Below are 19223 nucleotides of genomic sequence, written 5' to 3'. Positions count from 1 at the left end.
AACGACTGCTAATGCAGCCGGGACCAACGGCTTATCGTGCCTTCCGAAGCCTTCCGACGCAAGTATTTCCAGCACGGTGTATCCTATTTTCCCGTCACATATATTTTATACAAAATATTAACTTTGCGCAGCCCTGCCAAACTTTCTAGGGCTGTCAACATTGTTGAAAGTGTTATGGTATATCGTGGGACTTAACCGGTGTTGACGTCTCTTAGCAGGAGATAAGGAGAGGAGCGACGTATACACGAGACTTTATACCTCTTCTACGAGATATTTTTTGTCTTGCCGCTGAAAAATTTTACAGCAAAAATCTACTCTCTGTAGTTTGAGAAACAAGCCGGTGAACCACATGATGAAAGTGACGCTAAATTTACTATTGTTAAAGAATATATTTGTATATGTCGTGACCAGATCGTAAAATTGATCATTTCATGATAATATATGTTCGACCGTTTCACGAAATGGTCATTTTTCATGAAATGGCCAACTTAAGTTGACCATATCGTTGAAACGTCAACGTTTAATGATATATATCAGTCAACGTTTGGCCATATCGTTAATGTAGGCGGTGTCCGTGCTATGTGGCGTAATAAAAATGCGAATAGTCGAATAATTTCGTAGGTTCAAAATTATGTACCTATTTTATATGGAAAATCGTGCAATTACATTGATTCATCGATTATAATATCAATCCAGTTTTAAATATAATTGACACCAGCGCCACTATCGGTGGAAACCTTCAATCTCGGTAGATCCATTCTCCAGATCCATCATAGAATTGTCAACGTTTGGCCATATCATGAAGTAATAATCATGTATTTAGTTGATCATATCGTTAAACGTTTTGTGTTCGTTGATCTGGCCAAACTACATCATGATATGGCCAACGCGTGATATTCTATTTCATGAAATATGACTATTTCATGAAATGATTGAGCATGTCATGAAATGATCAATTCTATGACCTGGCCACGACATATATACTAATTTGTCATATAAATTTTTCTTATCGTGCGGGTTGACAGCTGCTGTCGGGATTATTATTGAGCCACCAAAGGCCCCTGACGTGACTCAAGTAACGACTACGTACTTACATCAATAAGTAGTAACCGGGACCAATGGCTTAACGTGCCTTCTGCAGCACGGATCGTCTTACTTCTGGACATTCAGGTGATCAGCCAGCAATATCCTAACTAAACTAGGGATCACAAAGAGATTTTTGTGACTTGCCCGTCCGGGGTTCGAACCCGGGTTCTCCGGATTGTGAGCGCAACGCTCAACCACTGGACCACTAAATAAATGTAACCTCTGAGGAAATAACCAGTTTGTTCCTAGATCTCCTCAAAGTAATTTGTTTAGTAGTAAAGTTATAAGATACTTCTCTATGGATTTTTCTGTTTGCAAACGCGATAACAGTCGTTTAGATCGATGCAACATGCAACAAAGAAAAATAAAATGCTACAAGAAATACACCACAAGAGTAAATTGAATGTGTTTAACAAATAAAACTCTAACAAACCTAATGGGTTTATATGTATCTTGTAAAAAAGCAAGTCTAAAAATAAAATAAAAAACACCAGCGGAAAAAGACTTTAAATTAAATAGTGTGCTTAACGGAGTTGCTGGAGAAATAGTGCTGGGACTATATTTGCAGTTTTAATTCATTTATCGATAAAGTCGAAATAATAATAATAATTACCATAAAACCAATAATAATTATTATAAAAAATAACTAATAAAAAATTAAAATAAGAATTATTAATAATAAATAATTAATTAATTTGTATTTATTGTATTAATAAATTATTTTTAATTATTTTTGACGAAGCCTGTGGTGGATTTAATGCTGCTTTTTGATGGTTTTATTGTTATATATTATTTTTTATTATCATAAATATATTTTTTTTTTATTAAATACTTATTTGAGTACCTTTTTCTGAGTTAGGTATTTATTTATCTTAAGTACAGTTTAAATTTTAAATTTTAAACTTTAAAATGTTGGGTCGACCATTATAATGGTCACAGTCTAAAGACGGCGATGCGGCTCACCACCTGTCAAGATGGTCTAACAGAATGCTCAGTGAAGTGTGGGTACTTAGTTCATCTTGCGATGGATGTGCCTCTAACTACCCCAATTGGGATGTAATCGTGAGGTTCCTTTTGACGCACAATGACCAATACGCACAATGACCAACAGGTAATACGAATATTGACACACAAGCATAACGACCAACACGTATAATGACGCCTAAGCAAAACGACCAATATGCATAATGACCAATACCAATTAAACTCGCATAATGACCAACTCGCAATTCGACACACTCGCATATTGACCTATTAGCATTTTGACTAACGCGCAACAAGTTTACATTTTTTAAGCTTGTCTGTAAAAAAAGTTTTCAATCAACAAGGTTTTGATACAATTTAGGTCCTGGCCAATAGCCATAGGTATTGCTAGAAAAAAAAAGTATTATGATGACATAAGTATCATTTCATTACATGACGCATAAAAGGAAATAAAATGGCATTTGTCATTAATATTTTCCCTATTAATTATTATTGTATTGAAGAGAATAACGACGTTTACTATACTAATTCAATATGAAATTCGTGAATAACCAAAAAGGATTCCCATCTCTATTGCATAATGGCTATCGCTACAACAAGAACACGAGAAAAAATTTCAATGATACGACTATCTGGAGATGTGTAAAACGCCAGATATGTTCTGCTACAGTAACATTAGACAATATGAATAATATAGTGAGATCGAGTGATCACTTGTGCCAGTCTGACCCTAAATTCAATAAAACATTTCAACTTCGTGCGGATTGTAAAAGGAAAGTGTGTGAAGACTTATCATCAACTGTGCAGACTATTGTCGAAAACACATTTGAGCCTATAAAAGAGGCTGAAGATGCACTTGAATATATACATTACATTCCTTCAGTAAAAGAAATACAAGATTCTTTATATAGAGCCCGAAAAAAATATCTTGATTGCAATAGCTTAAAGTTCATAAAATTAGAACATGTCACGGTCCCTGAGGTACTAGGAAAAAACCTATTGGTTTGTGAGGATGGTGATTCAAGGAAAATCCTAATATTTTGTTCCAATATTGCTAAAAATTTTATTCAAAATTCGAAATTTGATTATTTTGGCGACGGCACGTTTAAATGTGTTCCGTCTCCATTTTATCAGCTATACACAATTCACGTTGATTTGGGATCCACACATAAATCAACTAATGTAGTTCCAGTAATTTATGGTCTCTTACCTGATAAGAGTGAGGATACATACACACGTTTCTTTAAATTGTTAAATGAGAAGTTGAAAGTCCATTTTAAGTCGTTCAAGTGTGATTACGAGATAGCAGCTATAAATGCTGTCAGACGCGTCTTTTCAGACTGCCAAATATCTGGATGTTACTATCATTTTTCAAGAGCTATTTGGAAAAAAGCTAAACAAATTAAATTGACTAAAATAAGTGAAGGTCGAAAAATACTGAGGTTAATAAGCCAAATGCCACTTTTGCCTGCTAACCGTATCAAGGAAGCTTGGGAGTTGATTGTAACCGAATCGCCTGAATGCGAAGAAATGCATTTGTTTATACACTACTTTGAGCGACAGTGGCTTAAAACATTTTCACCTGATGTTTTTAGCTCTGCCACATTACTACACCGCACTACCAACTGTTTAGAAGGGTGGCACCACCGTTTGAACGTGAGAATTTCCATACATCCAAGCCTTTACCGTTTTATTTTTAAACTTAAAAAGGAAACAAAATTTTATGACCATGAAATTTCAAGATCGTTATTTCGCGAGCCAAAAGTAAATCGAAGAAAATGTGATATCGATTTTGATATGAAACTGTCTATTTTGTTGCGTGAACTGCATGCAAAAAAAATTAACACCATGCAATATCTTAGGAAGATAGTGTTTTCGCGGCTGAAACGTATTGCATGATTATTATTTTAATTTAAGAATATTACCAGAGTCACTTTTAAGTTTACTTTTGTAGTTCAAAAATATCCATTAATAAACCGTTCATTATTATGTGTGATTTTATTTTCTTTGCCCCATTCATAGACTATTATTTATTATATTGTATTGTTTCTTATTATGTATTGGCTAACCTAACAGCGTATTTGTTGTTTCGTGTTTAATGACAATAAATGATTTGGTACCCTTTTTCGTTAAATGGCAGATTCTGGAAATGGCAGATTCTGTAAATGGCAGATTCTTTAAACGGCAAATTCTGGAAACGGCAGAAGTACAGTACCAAACAACGTCGTAATTCTATACATTATTTATTAATAAATATTTACAATTAAAATATAACTTAAAATCAAATTAAAGAATCCTTATCGCTGTACATTTTCTTTTTAGCTAACGACTGTACAAAATCCGTCGTTCAAAGAATCTGTCATTTATAGAATCTGCCATTTACAGAATCTGCCGTTTCCAGAATCTGCCATTTAACGAAAAAGGGATTTGGTATTGGTCATTATGCGTATTGTTAGTTTTGCTAATGCGTCATTATGCGTTTTGGACGTTTTGCGTGTATGTCTAAATTCGAATTTTCCGTTATTCATTATACGTATACGTCTTTTCACGTACGCGTCATTTTGCGTTTTAGTAGAAATGCTAATAGGTCAATATGCGAAGGTGTCATATTGCGAAAAAAACCATTGTATTATTGGTCATTGTGCGTCAAAAGGGTGAGGTTATGTTATGTTGACTGCGTTTGAGTAGGTTAGTGATTATTTAGAAGATATAAATGCATGGGATTGACTGTCTAGGAACGTATGATGCTTTATTCTGAAGAGCTCTGTGGCGCAGCGGTAAACGCTCTCGGTCTGCGATTGTTGAAGTTTAAGCAACTTTCGCAAATGCCGGTCATAAGATGGGTGACCAAAAAAAAAAGTTTTCATCTCGAGCTCCTCCGTGCTTCGGAAGGCACGTTAAGCCGTTGGTCCCGGCTACATTAGCAGTCGTTAATAACCATCAATCCGCACTGGGCCCGCGTGATGGTTTAAGGCCCGATCTCCCTATCCATCCATAGGGAAGAACCGTGCCCCAGCAGTGGGGACGTTAATGGGCTGATGATGATAATGATGATGATGCTTTATTCTATGCTAAGATATAAGAGGTGAGATGAATATCGATAAAAAGTCTTCGTCTGGCCCAACACTATCCGCCCGCAGTTCTTAAGGGAAATTACAGTGAGCCAACATTGAAACCTTTGTTCTTGTGTTGAATGTTGGTACTCCCTGCTCCCTTGACGGCCATCGCTCCAGAACCCGATGTCAATTCAATAGCATTTGTCTTTTCCATTGTTGAGAAAATAACACTAACAGTATTACAAATCGAAGACAAGATTAACCAGGTTTAAAATGTAGTCCGTGTCGTGAAAGGTATCCAGCGGCGCAGCGCTACTGTCGCTGAGTCCGCATAGAATTATTATGACTTGTCAATTAGTTTCATTAAAATCGGCCGATTTCATTCGTAGCAGTCTCCGTGGTCTAGTGGTTAGAGCGCGAGGCTCACGATCTGGAGATCCGAGTTCGATTCCCAATGGGGACATTTTCGAAATCACTTTGTGAGACTGTCCTTTGTTTGGTAAGGACTTTTCAGGCTTGAATCACCTGATTGTCCGAAAAGTAAGATGATTCCGTGCTTCGGAGGGCACGTTAAGCCGTTGGTCCCGGCTATTAGCCGTAAAAACACCTCCACCAACCCGCATTGGAGCAGCGTGGTGGAGTATGCTCCATTCCCCCTCCGGTTGGTTGAGGGGAGGCCTGTGCCCAGCAGTGGAACGTATATAGGCTGTTTATGTTTTATGTTTATGTTCATTCGTGGCGCGGATCATGGTCTTAAACCTAGTTTATTTTTATTTATTTATTTTGTAATAACACTGTATAGTACTACACTGCTAGTGCTGCACTGTATAGTGAAGTCACTTCACTGAAGTGTGTCTTCGAGTTAGGTAAGTGGACCCTGTGAAAAACTGGATAATGCTACGGAGATGATGACTGTATACTAAGGATCGCCGGTTAATTGGGTCGTGTACTTAATAGGTACATAAACTCACGCCCGTAATCCCAAATGGGGTGGGCAGAGCCACAAGTAATCAAAGACAACTTGCAGCCACTGTTGATACGAAGTCCTAAGATGGATATGATGAACCTTATGGTGATAAGGGATCAGCCTATCGCCCATAACATTAGTCCATCATGTTAGAGGACGCAATCCCTCTGTCGGTTTTTACGACATGCCCGGGAAGACAAGCAGCTGAACGGGCGTGAGTTTATGTATGTATGTATGTATGTATGTACTTAATAGGTTCAAGATACATTATGAAAATCTGATTACTAAATAAAGACTTAAATCACGAGTGAATAGGCATTTTCTGGGTAAGCTCGTTCCAACGTCGATCTCTTCTTCTCCTTGTGGAAGAACGAAGTCAAGAGCAAACCCATCTTAATTTAAAGAAAAGACAAGTGTAAAAGTAATGAAAAACATTTTCTTTTTTTCTATATAATTTATTTATGAATTTTAATCAAGAAAAACGTAATAATAACTCCGACATTTAATTACGTTTTTCTGCGACGTTACAGTGTGCTGTTTCATACAAATTCTATAGTACATTTCGTGTTTTGACGTTTAGTATAAAGTAACTGATTTGACTAGTTGGAAACTTAGGAATCGTTGGATGATAACATTTGTAATTAGGTAATTATCACGTTAGATCTGTACAGCGCCATCTATACATATTGTTTTTGGATCGTAGCCTGAAAAGTCCGTCATTCTACTAACAAGGTTTTGGCTTATTGATGATGAAATAATATACGAAATATCGACCTTAATAAATACATCTGTTTATTCATAACTTCTTCAATATCAATTGTCAACTTGACAGTTTTCGTATAAGTATTTCAAAAATTAGTACTACTACTGTACTATTAGTACTGGTTGGAGGCCGTGGAAATGGATTCTGGTAGGGCTCTAGCCAGCAACATCACCAATTGATAAATTGGTTGGTGTAGGGACGGAAGGCGATTGGGGCAACCACCTTTCTACACGCCCTATCTATGGAGTATTGAAGGCGATTACTCCACCGGCAAGAGCGCAGCTCTTAAATAAAGAGATTTCAAAAATTCCAAACCCTTATATTTTTATACCTCTTAAAATATTTTATTTTCTCGAAAAAGATTTATACATATAATAGAAAAAAACACACTTTTCTTCATTAAATTCAAATTTCGCGCGGAAACGGTTGGTCACGTGACATTTTGCCTAGTGACGTCACATTTCAACAAACAAATACATTTTCAAACAGAGTAACTTGAAACCTGACAGATAGTTCTGTTTATTTTGTGACATGTGACGTCACACGAAGCTATCATGGCCGCCCGTGTTTCGGGTCTTGTAATACACAGATTAAAAATCGCATTCTAATTTGGTAAATTTTAATATTTAAAAATGAGCTTAATAAAACAACTATTGGATAATTGATTTGAAACACTTAAAGAATTATAATAGGGGTCATAATTACATATAAGTTTTCAAGTAATCAGAATTTCATAATTTATCTTTTATCTTTTAATTTATCTTTTGAATAATTATCGTTAAATATTAAACTACCATAACCGACATATTTTATATTTTATTGTTACAACTGCCACGTAGCCAATTGTTTGATATTTTTTTCTTATATTGCAGGTTTGTGAGGGTCTTCAAAGATTGAGTCGGACTCCCTTCTCAAATCAAGTACTATACACTGACAACACTTCATATCTGTAAAAGAAAAAAAAAACATTTATTTCCATATGTTTCTTTTTTATATACGTGCTTCGGAAAGCTCGGTCACGGGTTACTAGCCCAAATACCTCGACAAACCCGCATTGGTATGCCCCATACCCCCTCCGGTTGATCGAGGGGAGGCCTGTGCCCAGCATTGGGACGTATGTAGGCTGTTTATGTTTTATGTTACTTCAGTAGACCGGAGTGAGATGGTAGCTGAGTTCGGATAGTGATACGGGTGAAGACCTCAACGGTTGCAGAGGCGGATATGGGAGCCATCGGTACGGCAATGCAAGACGGAAGGGGCAAGTCACAGGGACTGTAACCTGGAACCTGACAGAGGGCAGCAGTAACTATCAGTACTATTCAGAGGCGGAGAACAGGAGTCCTAGTACGGCTTTGTAATAGACTACTTTGAGCGCCGTCCCACTCGCGTCAGACAGAGTACTGCGGGGCGGCAGGCGAGAGGGAAACCACTGCCTTATTTTTCCCTAAAAAAATAGCATGGAAAACGCTGCATCAACAAGAAAGTAGCTCTAAAAATGATGATGATGTTTTGTGTTATAACGAGCCGTGGTAGCCTAGTTGGTAGAATAAAAGGCAAACGCTCTTATTTTGAAGACACACACATTCCCGAGAAATGCATTTTCGGAAGTATGTCACCTAACCTGTATTGGGCTGGTTTATCTTCGCGGGTTGAAAGGTCAGACAGGCAATCGCTTCTGTAAAACCGGACCTGTCAAATCTTCAGGTTAGGTAAGCGGACCCAGTGAAAACGGGATAATGCTAGGGAGATGATCTTCTTCTATCGTGTGGTTTGTGAGGTGGATTACCAACCCCATCAACCCTGGCAGGGTTGGCTGACATGACTCATGTAACGACTACGTACTTACATCATCGGCAAGTAAGTAGTAACCGAGACCAACGGCTTAACGTGGCTTCCGAAGCACAGATCATCTTACTTTTTGGATAATCAGGTGATCATCCTGTAATAGCCTAACCAAACTAGGGATCACAAAGTGATTTTTGTGATTTGTCCCCATCGGAAATTGAACCCGGGACCTCTGGATCGTGAGCACATCGCTCAACCACTGGACCACAAAGGGAGATGATGAGATTTTATGTTACCTATGTTTATTTAAAAAAGTAGTGAAGTGAGGGTAGTTTTAGTTAAACGTAGACCTTTGCAATGACAACCACTCGCCGCGCCAGTCATATCGTGACCACGGTCGCTGCAACGCGGCCGAAACAGCGGGAAAAACAAATTAATTAGGTACTATTAAACAGAACGAACAGTTCAGTACAATTAGCGATTATATTTCAATAAGATATAAAATGTTACCTTAATAACAAATTAATAATAAATATTATTTTTTATTAGGTCGATCGATTCTTATCTATCTAACAGTTTTTGCCTTTTAACATTTAATTATACGTACTTTACTATAAGTGTCTTATGCCTTTTTTAATAGTGAAATGTTGCAAAAAATGATCAAAAATCGTTATAGAAGTCAGCTAAACGTACTTAACTGTTTTGTCTTTTAACATTTAATTATATGTACTTTACTATACCTTTATCAATAATGAAATGTTACAAAAATCGTTATAGAAGTCTATTAAACTAAATAATCTCATTTAGATTCCATTGAAAACTGCAACAGCAACTATCCAGAGCAACTCCTGGGGTCAAAAGACGGCAGATAAGGAATAAATCTTGTGAGTACCTTTCCCTTATTCGGTATTTTTGGGCGCGATGAGCTCGGTGGCGCAGCTGTAAACGCGCTCGGTCTGCGATTGTTGGAGTTAAGCAACTTTCGCAAAGGCCGGTCTTAGGATGGGTGACCACAAAAAAAGAAAAAAGTTTTCATCTCGAGCTCTTCCGTGCTTCGGAAGGCACGTCAAGCCGTTGGTCCCGGCTGCATTAGCAGTCGTTAATAACCATCAATCCGCACTGGGCCCGCGTGATGGTTTAAGGCCCGATCTCCCTATCCATCCATAGGGAAGGCCCGTGCCCCAGCAGTGGGGACGTTAATGGGCTGATGATGATGATGATGGGCGCTTAATTTTACTACACAGTAGATTCTACCGTTTGACCACAATCCCGCTTGATGGTACCTATGTGTCACGGAATAGAAGGTGGAAGCGCCAAGTGAGCGCAAAACGCGCGCCATAATTAGTATGAGCTTTTTATTTGACGTGACTTATTGTACATTTGCCGCAGATGGCATTAACTACTTGGCCGGACAAATGGGGAGCGCTAAAGGCTCTCACCCGGTACAACGTTTAAGGCAACAGGCCTTTGCCCATTTGGGCGCGAACCTCGGCTCAGGGCGTCGTCTCTGAGGAAAAATATTTGAAAGAATTAATCGACCCTAGTGGGTCAGCATGCAGCAATGCAGCATTGTACGAAAAGATGATAAAATAGCAGCTTATCACTTAAAATATAGATTGCCAGTAAAGTGGCTATAGAATTTATGAAGCAGTAGAGCTGTCGTAGTTATCAGTTTGCAGGAGTAGTAGTAAAAGAGAGCTGGGTTGAACCGGCGACAGTGATTCTCATACAAAATGCGCGGTAGAGTAGAAAAATAACGTACCTTTAACACAGCAGGGTAGACAGGCTAAACATGGACAGAAAATAGAGGGAAAGCAACAGAAATGTGGTATACAAAGACAAAAACACATGTACTTTACACAATGAATACTATAAAACTACTTTTATATGAACATCGCCGCAACGCCTGCTTAAATTTGAAGGCAAACATTTTAACGCTCGATTTTGGTATCTCAAATTGGCAAGGAGGGAGGATTTAACAACATAATTTGTTTTATAGTTCTGACAAGATGTAGCAAATTGATGAAATAGATTGTGACTTGACCTCAGGACTTGACAAACGTAGTGATTTATATTCTCTTTGACTTAGACTTTGTTTTTTTTTTTAATGGGAAAGGCAAGGGATTGGAGCTTGTACAGCTTAGGTAGTTTGCGCTGGATTAAAAGGATTATAGGTGTTATATACCAGAATCTGATGGCAAATGGGGAAATAAAATCAATAGGAAAATCAATATTTTTTTTTACTTTTTTTTATGACATCAGATTCTGGTAGACCTATAGGAGAAGACAGAGAAATAATGTATAATTACCTTAATTATTTTTTTTATCAAAAGTGGACACTAGTTGTATTCTCCAATTATCTCTGCCTGTGACTATGCCCACCCCGTTAGGGATTATGCACGTGAATTTATGTATTAATTTAAATTAAAAAAAAACTTCAATAACCTGCGAACTAAACATGGACCCCGCATATCAAAATCTATATTCAAGCTCTGAGCCGTTTTTTTTTTTTTAATTTATAACATAACCTTTTTCAACTCACTAGACGACATTGTAAACTAATACATGGATAATGTGGTTAATTGTACATGTACTTATGTGAAAATATCCTACACCTATTGTTAACATATATATAAATGGAGAAACTGACTCACTCACTGACTGACATATCAACGCACAGCCGACGGCTAAACGTAGGCACTTGAAATTTGGAAGGGACGTAGCTTAGGTACCGTAGAGGTGCACTAAGAAAGGAATTCCCGAAATTCCCACGAGAACGGGAATTAGCGGGAAAATCCTTTTGTATGAAAAATCTAAACCGCTTAAGTTAGACGCTTGAAATTTGGCATGCAGGTACCTTAGTAAACTTAAAGCTTAGTTGCCTATTTTATGACAAGCCACGCGGACGAAGTCGCGGGCAAAAGCTAGTCATGTATAATTGTTTATTATGCCATGAAAATAAATAAATATCACGCACCGCGATATTAGCCGTGTATAACAAATTGCCTAAATAAATCGTTGACGCGCCATCATTGAAATGTTTTAAAAGTAGGCTTAAATGCTGGCTACTCGAACACACTTTCTATAGATTTGAAGAATTTTTAACTTTAAAATTTACCGCTTAGTACTTAAGTACCATTATTGTATTATTATATTTTCCATATGACATGTAATATAACTATTACGAAATAAATGAATATGAATTAGTATTAACTTACCGTATAGCAGCGTTGGTGCCATATCGCGTCGCGAGCTCCATGCTACGGGTAAAGAATTTATTACATTAACAAGTTAGCAACATCTTGCAAGTTATGGCGTAGTTCCGCAGGTATCGCGGTAGATAGTTGGCGTCTGCAAGTTGAGAGTTCGTCTGCGGATGTTAACGACACGAGAATTACCTCGTAGATACGTTTAGAAGGAAATATTCATCTACCTAGCACCCTCCCGTTTTCACAGTTTCCGCTTACCTAACCTGAAAATTTGACAGGTCCGGTTTTTGACAGAAGCGACTGCCTGTCTGAGCCTCCAACCCGCGAAGGGAAAACCAGCCCAATACAGGTTAGGTCACATACCTCCGAAAATGCATTTGTCGGGAATGTGAGTTTCCTCGTGATGTTTTCCTTCACCACTGAGCACGTGTTAATCATTTATGTTCCAAACATGAATTCGAAAACAAATTCAACAATTATTGGTTTAGGCCTGTGCTGGATTCGAACCTGCGACCTCAAAGTGTGAGGCGTTCCACCAACTAGGCTATCACGGCTTTTAGAAGGAAATATTACGTTGGTTAAATATTAATCTAGCTACATTTTCGATTTTAGCTAAAACATCATACTACGGACTACGGCCTCCGTGGTCCAGTGGTTGAGCGTTGTGCTCACGATCCGGAGGTCCCGGGTTCGAATCCCGATGGGGACATTGTCGAAATCACTTTGTGAGACTGTCCTTTGTTTGGTAAGGACTTTTCAGGCTTGAATCACCTGATTGTCCCAAAAAGTAAGATGATTCCGTGCTTCGGAGGGCACGTTAAGCCGTTGGTCCCGGCTATTAGCCGTAAAAACACCTCCACCAACCCGCAGTGCAGCAGCGTGGTGGAGTATGCTCCATACCCCCTCCGGTTGATTGAGGGGAGGCCTGAGCCCAGCAGTGGGACGTACATAGGCAGTTTATGTTATGTACTTGAAAAATAAGAAAAAAGGTTATTGTCACGTTAAAGCTTCCTTAAATAAAAAAATAAAAAAATTAAAAGTCACAATTTCAGTTTTGAAATTGCTTTAATGTATTTTGATATTAATTAAGTAACATAAGAGTAGTATTGCAACGACATAAAAAAAAAAAAAAAAAAAGCTGTACAACGCCATCTATTTTGTTTTTGGTGAACGTAGCCTGGGGAGTTCCTCATTCTGACTGTTGGCTCTATGTAACTGTGTTCTTGACCTGACCTTTATCAATAAAAAAGTTATTTTTGTCTTCCGTTCTGTCAATGTCATCTACAATTTTGCCATAGCCACAATCCAACCACAGCAAAATTTCACTTCAAATCAAACAAACCACATCATTTAATACATATAACCTTCAATTTTGTCCTGCACATTTTTGTGCATTACTTAATACCCCATAGGGAAAGTCAGCGAGGGCATTAATGTTTTGTATTTTTCCTTGCATCTTCACATGGTTGTTCCTCATTCCGTTATCAGTAGTTACCCTAGGTATTGGGTTATTGGGCTACTGTGCCAGAAATGTTTATAAAACTGTGGTAAGAGAAATTTGAAAAATGAACTGAGGCACAACTTATGTCTAGAAGAAAAGAAATACAACACAATAAGAAGCAAAAGTATCAAGCAACGAAATAATTCTCTGGTGTCTCCATAGATGTAAAAAAACCAAGCACGATTTTGTAACAAGGAAACCAAGCCCGATTGTATTGGTAAAATTGTGTTCGTAAAAGAGTTGGCCAATTTGCATCAATAACCAACACAAGATAGACGAAATAAGAAAACAGGACCAAATATAAAGGTATTCGCCAATCAAATCTACAATACGATTGTATCTGGGCAGATAACCAACGCACAAGATACATAACATTACAAAACGGCGTAACTGCTACCTTCCTCTGAAAGGTCCTAGAGTGCACTCCTTGAATAGTAACATTTTCAAGCACAATTTATACAATTAACGAAGTACCACTAAGTAATAAAAGAATACGATGACAACATTTCCAAAAAATTTTTTAAGAAATTGATGAATTGATGAAAACTTAATTTTATACAAGTGATAATATGATAATAATTCATGGATTGACAAAGCCTTTTTAAGGTTTTCAATAGTCACCATATGTGTGTTACCGTAATCCTGTTACCTCTTTTAGCAAGTCCATTGCTAGCCTGTTTACCAATACTAGAATGCGTCATGAATTGTATATTACCTAAAAGAAAAAGAAACACAGAGTTTAAAATATTTAGATAAAGAGATTCAAGTACGGTTTTAAAAATCCCAGCACCAGTTTTGGCAAAAAGACAAGATACGACAAGTCTTTACTATAATATTATTATTTATTTCTAGATGATGTACAGAAGATCATACTGACTTCATTAAACAACCTGTATTGTACATACCAGTACCTATTTGAAAAACAAAAGTTAAGTATTCAATTAAAAACCCAAACATTTTTCTAGCAGTTATACATATGGTGTAATACAAACAGATAACCCAATGTGTTTGATGGTATACATATTGCCGATATTAGTGAGTCCCTGTGTTTCTTGGTGTGTCTTATGTGACTGTTGCATGAACTGTGTCTTACCCCCCAAAGAAGAAGATAATTAAAATTAAATTCGTAATGTCATAGAAATCCAAGCACAATACAAACCAAGCATCATTTGTGACTTTTTAATTCCGTAAAATATGTTGAGTATACACGACGTATTTTTTAGCAAAGGAACCAAGCACATAATGTAATAGTTTCAAATAAAATATTAAAGCTAGTCTAACAAATATAATGCGTGAATTATTTTACAAATAATAGTTTAAAAAATAACCAAATCCCAAGACTCCATTAGGTTATTGGTACGCCTGGGATTGAAACCTACTGAACACATTTATTGAACGTAAGTGATTTCTTTTCCCACTCTTGCAGAAAACTTAATAAGGAAAAATCATTTACTCAAGGTAAACATAACTTGGAAATATTGATACTTAGTCAACCCGAAGATTATAATAATAATAATTTATTGCACGGAGCCATGTGCCTTTGTATGGCATCTTTATTTCCTTGCATTGCTTTCCCATTAATTTGCTTTATGCCTTTCTACTGCCCTAAACTCTTCGCTTGTTGTTCTCCAAATGATGATGATGAGAATCAGTTGAATACCGGTACTAAACAAAAGTAGCCGCATAAAAAATAGTAATAACATTCGTTATTACCAAGGTACTTATTTACTTATTGTGTACGTTAAGCTTTTGTATTCAAACTTTAATAAGTTTAGGTATCAAATTCCCTGATTCAGCTCTTATCGCTATTAGCCCATAAGGTAGTTTAATAATTATTTTAAATATAATTCTCGCAGACGACAAACCTAGGCACTATCAGGCCTATTGTCTTAATTTTTTGTACAACGCCCTCAGCGCTCCCCATTTGTACCACCAATTAGTTAATGCAATCTGAGGCAAAGCTACAAAAAGTTACGTCAAAAAAAAAGTTAACAAATATGCAACTAACAATCAAAAAACCAACAACAATAACTTACTAACGCTATAATAGATTATCAAATTAATAACTTTTTATATCTTCAAATGTAAACATATTCTGAATCAATCTGATTAAAGTTTTAAAGATAAAAGTTTTTGGTTTCATTTCAGAGATCATGTTGAATTTTACGTGAGATTTAACGTGGGAAATGAACGACAAAAATGCTACTTAAGATAGGAATCTGACAATAACGAAAATATTGTAAAGAGGTCTGTGGTTAGCCCAGTAACTAAACTTAGTAGTCTGTAATAAAATGCACTACCCATTAATAGATTATCAAATTAATAACTTTTTATATCTTCAAATGTAAACATATTCTGAATCAATCTGATTAAAGTTTTAAAGATAAAAGTTTTTGGTTTCATTTCAGAGATCATGTTGAATTTTACGTGAGATTTAACGTGGGAAATGAACGACAAAAATGCTACTTAAGATAGGAATCTGACAATAACGAAAATATTGTAAAGAGGTCTGTGGTTAGCCCAGTCACTAAACTTAGTAGTCTGTAATAAAATGCACTACCCATTTTTAGGGTGTTTTAGTATAAATACTAATATTATTATAACCTGTACAACTTCAAAAGACCTGTGCTATCTGCGTGGTGGCCGAAATACCTCGGTTTATCTTTTAAATTTCGGCTTACGTATTTCTAAAAGGTGCATCCGAGGTAAATACATCCTATGAAAAGAGACAATTTTAATGCTATGCAAATTCTTTCCATTCTATCTCATTATCTTGTGACAAACACCCTTTGCAAACACCAAAGATCGCTAGTCTGTGCTTTTTTGACACTTGAAGCTACATTATACTGTATTTGGTTGCAAATTACTAGTTTTTAAAAGTGTTTTTAATTTTCTTCATGTTACTTCAACATTTATTATAACGTGGAGAATTATATTCTCTTTGACGTGTATAATAACGACCAAATATTACCATAAAACTGTTGGTGGTTTTAAACAACTTCACGTTATAAAGACGAAAGTGCAATATTATCAAGCTCAACGCCTTCAACAGGCAACAGGCTTTAAGTATTTGCATGAAATCAAGCACAAATTTGAAACAAAGAGGAGAATAAACAAAGACATTATACAGCTCAATATATAAATAAGTAGTTTTTGAAAAGTTGATCAGATTATCTTCATGACTCTTTCTTGACAGCTCTATCTAGAAACTTCCTCAAAACTCTCGCACTATAGTACCGAATTTTCATCAAATCTGCATAGAAAAATCAAGCATGATCTTTTCCTAAGTACACCCAAGCACTTTTGTGTCACGAGAATCCTTGAAAGTAATGTTGTTTTAAGCTCCAATACTGCAAAAGATTTTAGTTTATTTGCTATAAATTAATAGAGAATTTGAAGAATAAGCTATCTGGAATGAATATTTTGAAATACTAAATTATTGGCCTCAGAAATCACCAAAAATCTTCATTGTAACGCCGTTATAAGTTTGTAAAGTTTCGATGTGTATTTTTATAGCGACTTTCTTTCCTTTTATAATATTCCCCTTAGTGTCATGTATGCCTGTGTGTTGCCCTACACTTATAGAATGCTGTGTCCCAGAAGATGATGATAATCAGACTTACGGCAATGAAAAAAAAGAAATCTACAAAATAAACTTAGAAGAACAAAAAGAACATGTACAAAATCAAAAAATGATTGAACGTTCTCATACTTTATTGCAATAAGCATTAAACGGGCTAATGTTGTTACGCACATTCATATTATAAATTCAATAGTATTAGTGAGAATTTGTTGAATAAATTATTGGTTCTGTATGTTTATTTTTACATTTAGCAAAAACTAATTTGTGAATATACTTATCCATTTTATTTATACCTGTAGAAAACTAGAAGCTTGGTTTTATTACACAGATATTTGTTCATCAGTTTCTTCGGTTTTATTATTATTAATTCTCAGACATAGTTACAAACAGAAATCTAGTTGTAAAGACAAAATGTATTTCGTAAAACTCCTGCCGCATAGATGTGAAGAAGGCAGCTTTATCATCACATCCAAAACCTTGACCTTGACCACCGCGTATGATATGACTTTGTCCGCCGCCTATTGTACACCTGTAAGATATGACCAATGAGCTTATTTATTCGTAGCCAATGAGTAACATATTATACATCAATGCCCGTGACCCTGTCCTTTAAGGTTTATACTCAATATAGTACATTTATCTTATACTTATAAGTAAATTTCATTTCCAAATAGGTCTTATTCAGGCTAATGAATTTTAGAACCATAAATGAAAATGTTTTTATTTTCTATCACCATAGTGTTATTTCGAAATCTATTGACGTAACGTATTTACAAATAATATAAAAATTAATGGTGCTTGTTCTCGTTTAATTTAAAGCAATATTGTTCTAATGTCTTGGGGTATATTCAACAACTGTATTAATTTCTTGCCGTATTTCTTTCCTTGTTGCATACGATCTATCGAGGAATAAATCTAGAAAATATTCAGTATACTGACAATTGAGAGATAATCTTAAGAAAGACCAAGAATTGGAGAATACTTTTCAAGAAATGATTATAATTTGACGAATTAAAATGATACATTGATCCAGAACAAAATATAAAAAGCAAGTTTGTAAAAGAAACCAGGCACAGTTTTACGAAACCGATAAGCAAGCATTTTATCGTTTACTAGCAATGTAGTGCAATAAATATCCACAACTAAGAAACAGAACAATCTAATGTGTTTAGCGTGTTGGTTTTTTCCTCTGTGTGGTTTTTGCCCTATAGTTTCTTGCTTTCCTGTTTTTGACTGGTTATTGCATCGCTGCGTAAAAGTAAAAGACATAGATGAACTAGACCAATGATATCGAAATTAAGGAAAACCAAGCTCGATTTCAACGTAAAGGCAAAAGGCCAAGTACTGTGTGTAAGAAGATTAAGTGAAAAGCAATTGGCATAATTTTGAATAATAAAAAGAAGGAAGGAAAGCAATATTTACATAGAAAGTGAAAGAAACATGCATATATGTTTTGCAACGACGTTTCCTTGTATACTTGTGCCAATATTGTGTTGTATATCGTATATATATTTCGTTATTCCACGTACTGCTAAGAAAACTAAAAAATAATATGAATATCAAACTCGATTTTGACGTCAAAACCAAGCTCAGTTTTACACGAAGTATAATTGTTGATGTATAATTATTATTTTTTTAATATTGTGTAACACGTATGTGAATAAAAATACTTATATATAATCCTATTGATTTTCTTTTAAAAAGAAATAATGAAATATTATATTCTGAACCAGCCTGCGTGTCATGTGCGAGTTTTTAAAAGCATCCTCCATTTCGTCAATGTAAAACTTTCTAGGTCTTCCAGAGTTCGCCGTATAAAGTAGCTACTATTAGTAATAACTAAAACGATTATTAGTAGCTACTTTCCTTAACCAGTTCTGTCTCTACATCATCAACATTATTTTAAGCACCAATATGCCAAACACTCACAACCGTATATTAGCGTATTAGAGGCGCCAGTATGAAAAAATGATGTTATTCAGTTTCTACAAAAACAAAACAATGAGTTCCTTTAAAAAATATATATTGACATCCATGCTACATAATATCTAAAATATTTCAAACACAATATAAAACTGAGCTTGGTTCTGATTTCATAAATCGAGCTTGGTTTCTTTAATTATCTTTTATGTTTTCGAGCAGACCGCGGATAAATCAAATACATAAAAGATACACAGCATAATAACGGCACAAGTATACAAGGAAACGACGTTGCAAAACATATCATGTTCAATACACTGCCCTGTTAACTTCTTAGATAATTATTGTTCTCCTATAAGTACTTCTAAA

The 19223-nt window shown here is 35.8% G+C and overlaps 2 protein-coding genes across 4 annotated transcripts in view; both read right to left on the bottom strand.

The window, feature by feature from the left end:
• The window catches only part of LOC126377187 (homeotic protein empty spiracles-like), a 352173-nt gene that overhangs the window by 24105 nt on the left and 308845 nt on the right, over positions 1-19223 (bottom strand). The window lies entirely within an intron of this gene.
• LOC126377107 (TGF-beta-activated kinase 1 and MAP3K7-binding protein 1-like) overlaps positions 1-19223 on the bottom strand; it is a 558148-nt gene that overhangs the window by 489835 nt on the left and 49090 nt on the right. The gene's annotated exons all lie outside the window — the stretch shown is intronic.

Source organism: Pectinophora gossypiella, chromosome 22, assembly GCF_024362695.1.
Source record: "Pectinophora gossypiella chromosome 22, ilPecGoss1.1, whole genome shotgun sequence".
Lineage (NCBI taxonomy): Eukaryota > Metazoa > Arthropoda > Insecta > Lepidoptera > Gelechiidae > Pectinophora > Pectinophora gossypiella.
This window is presented reverse-complemented; position numbering and strand designations above follow the sequence as displayed.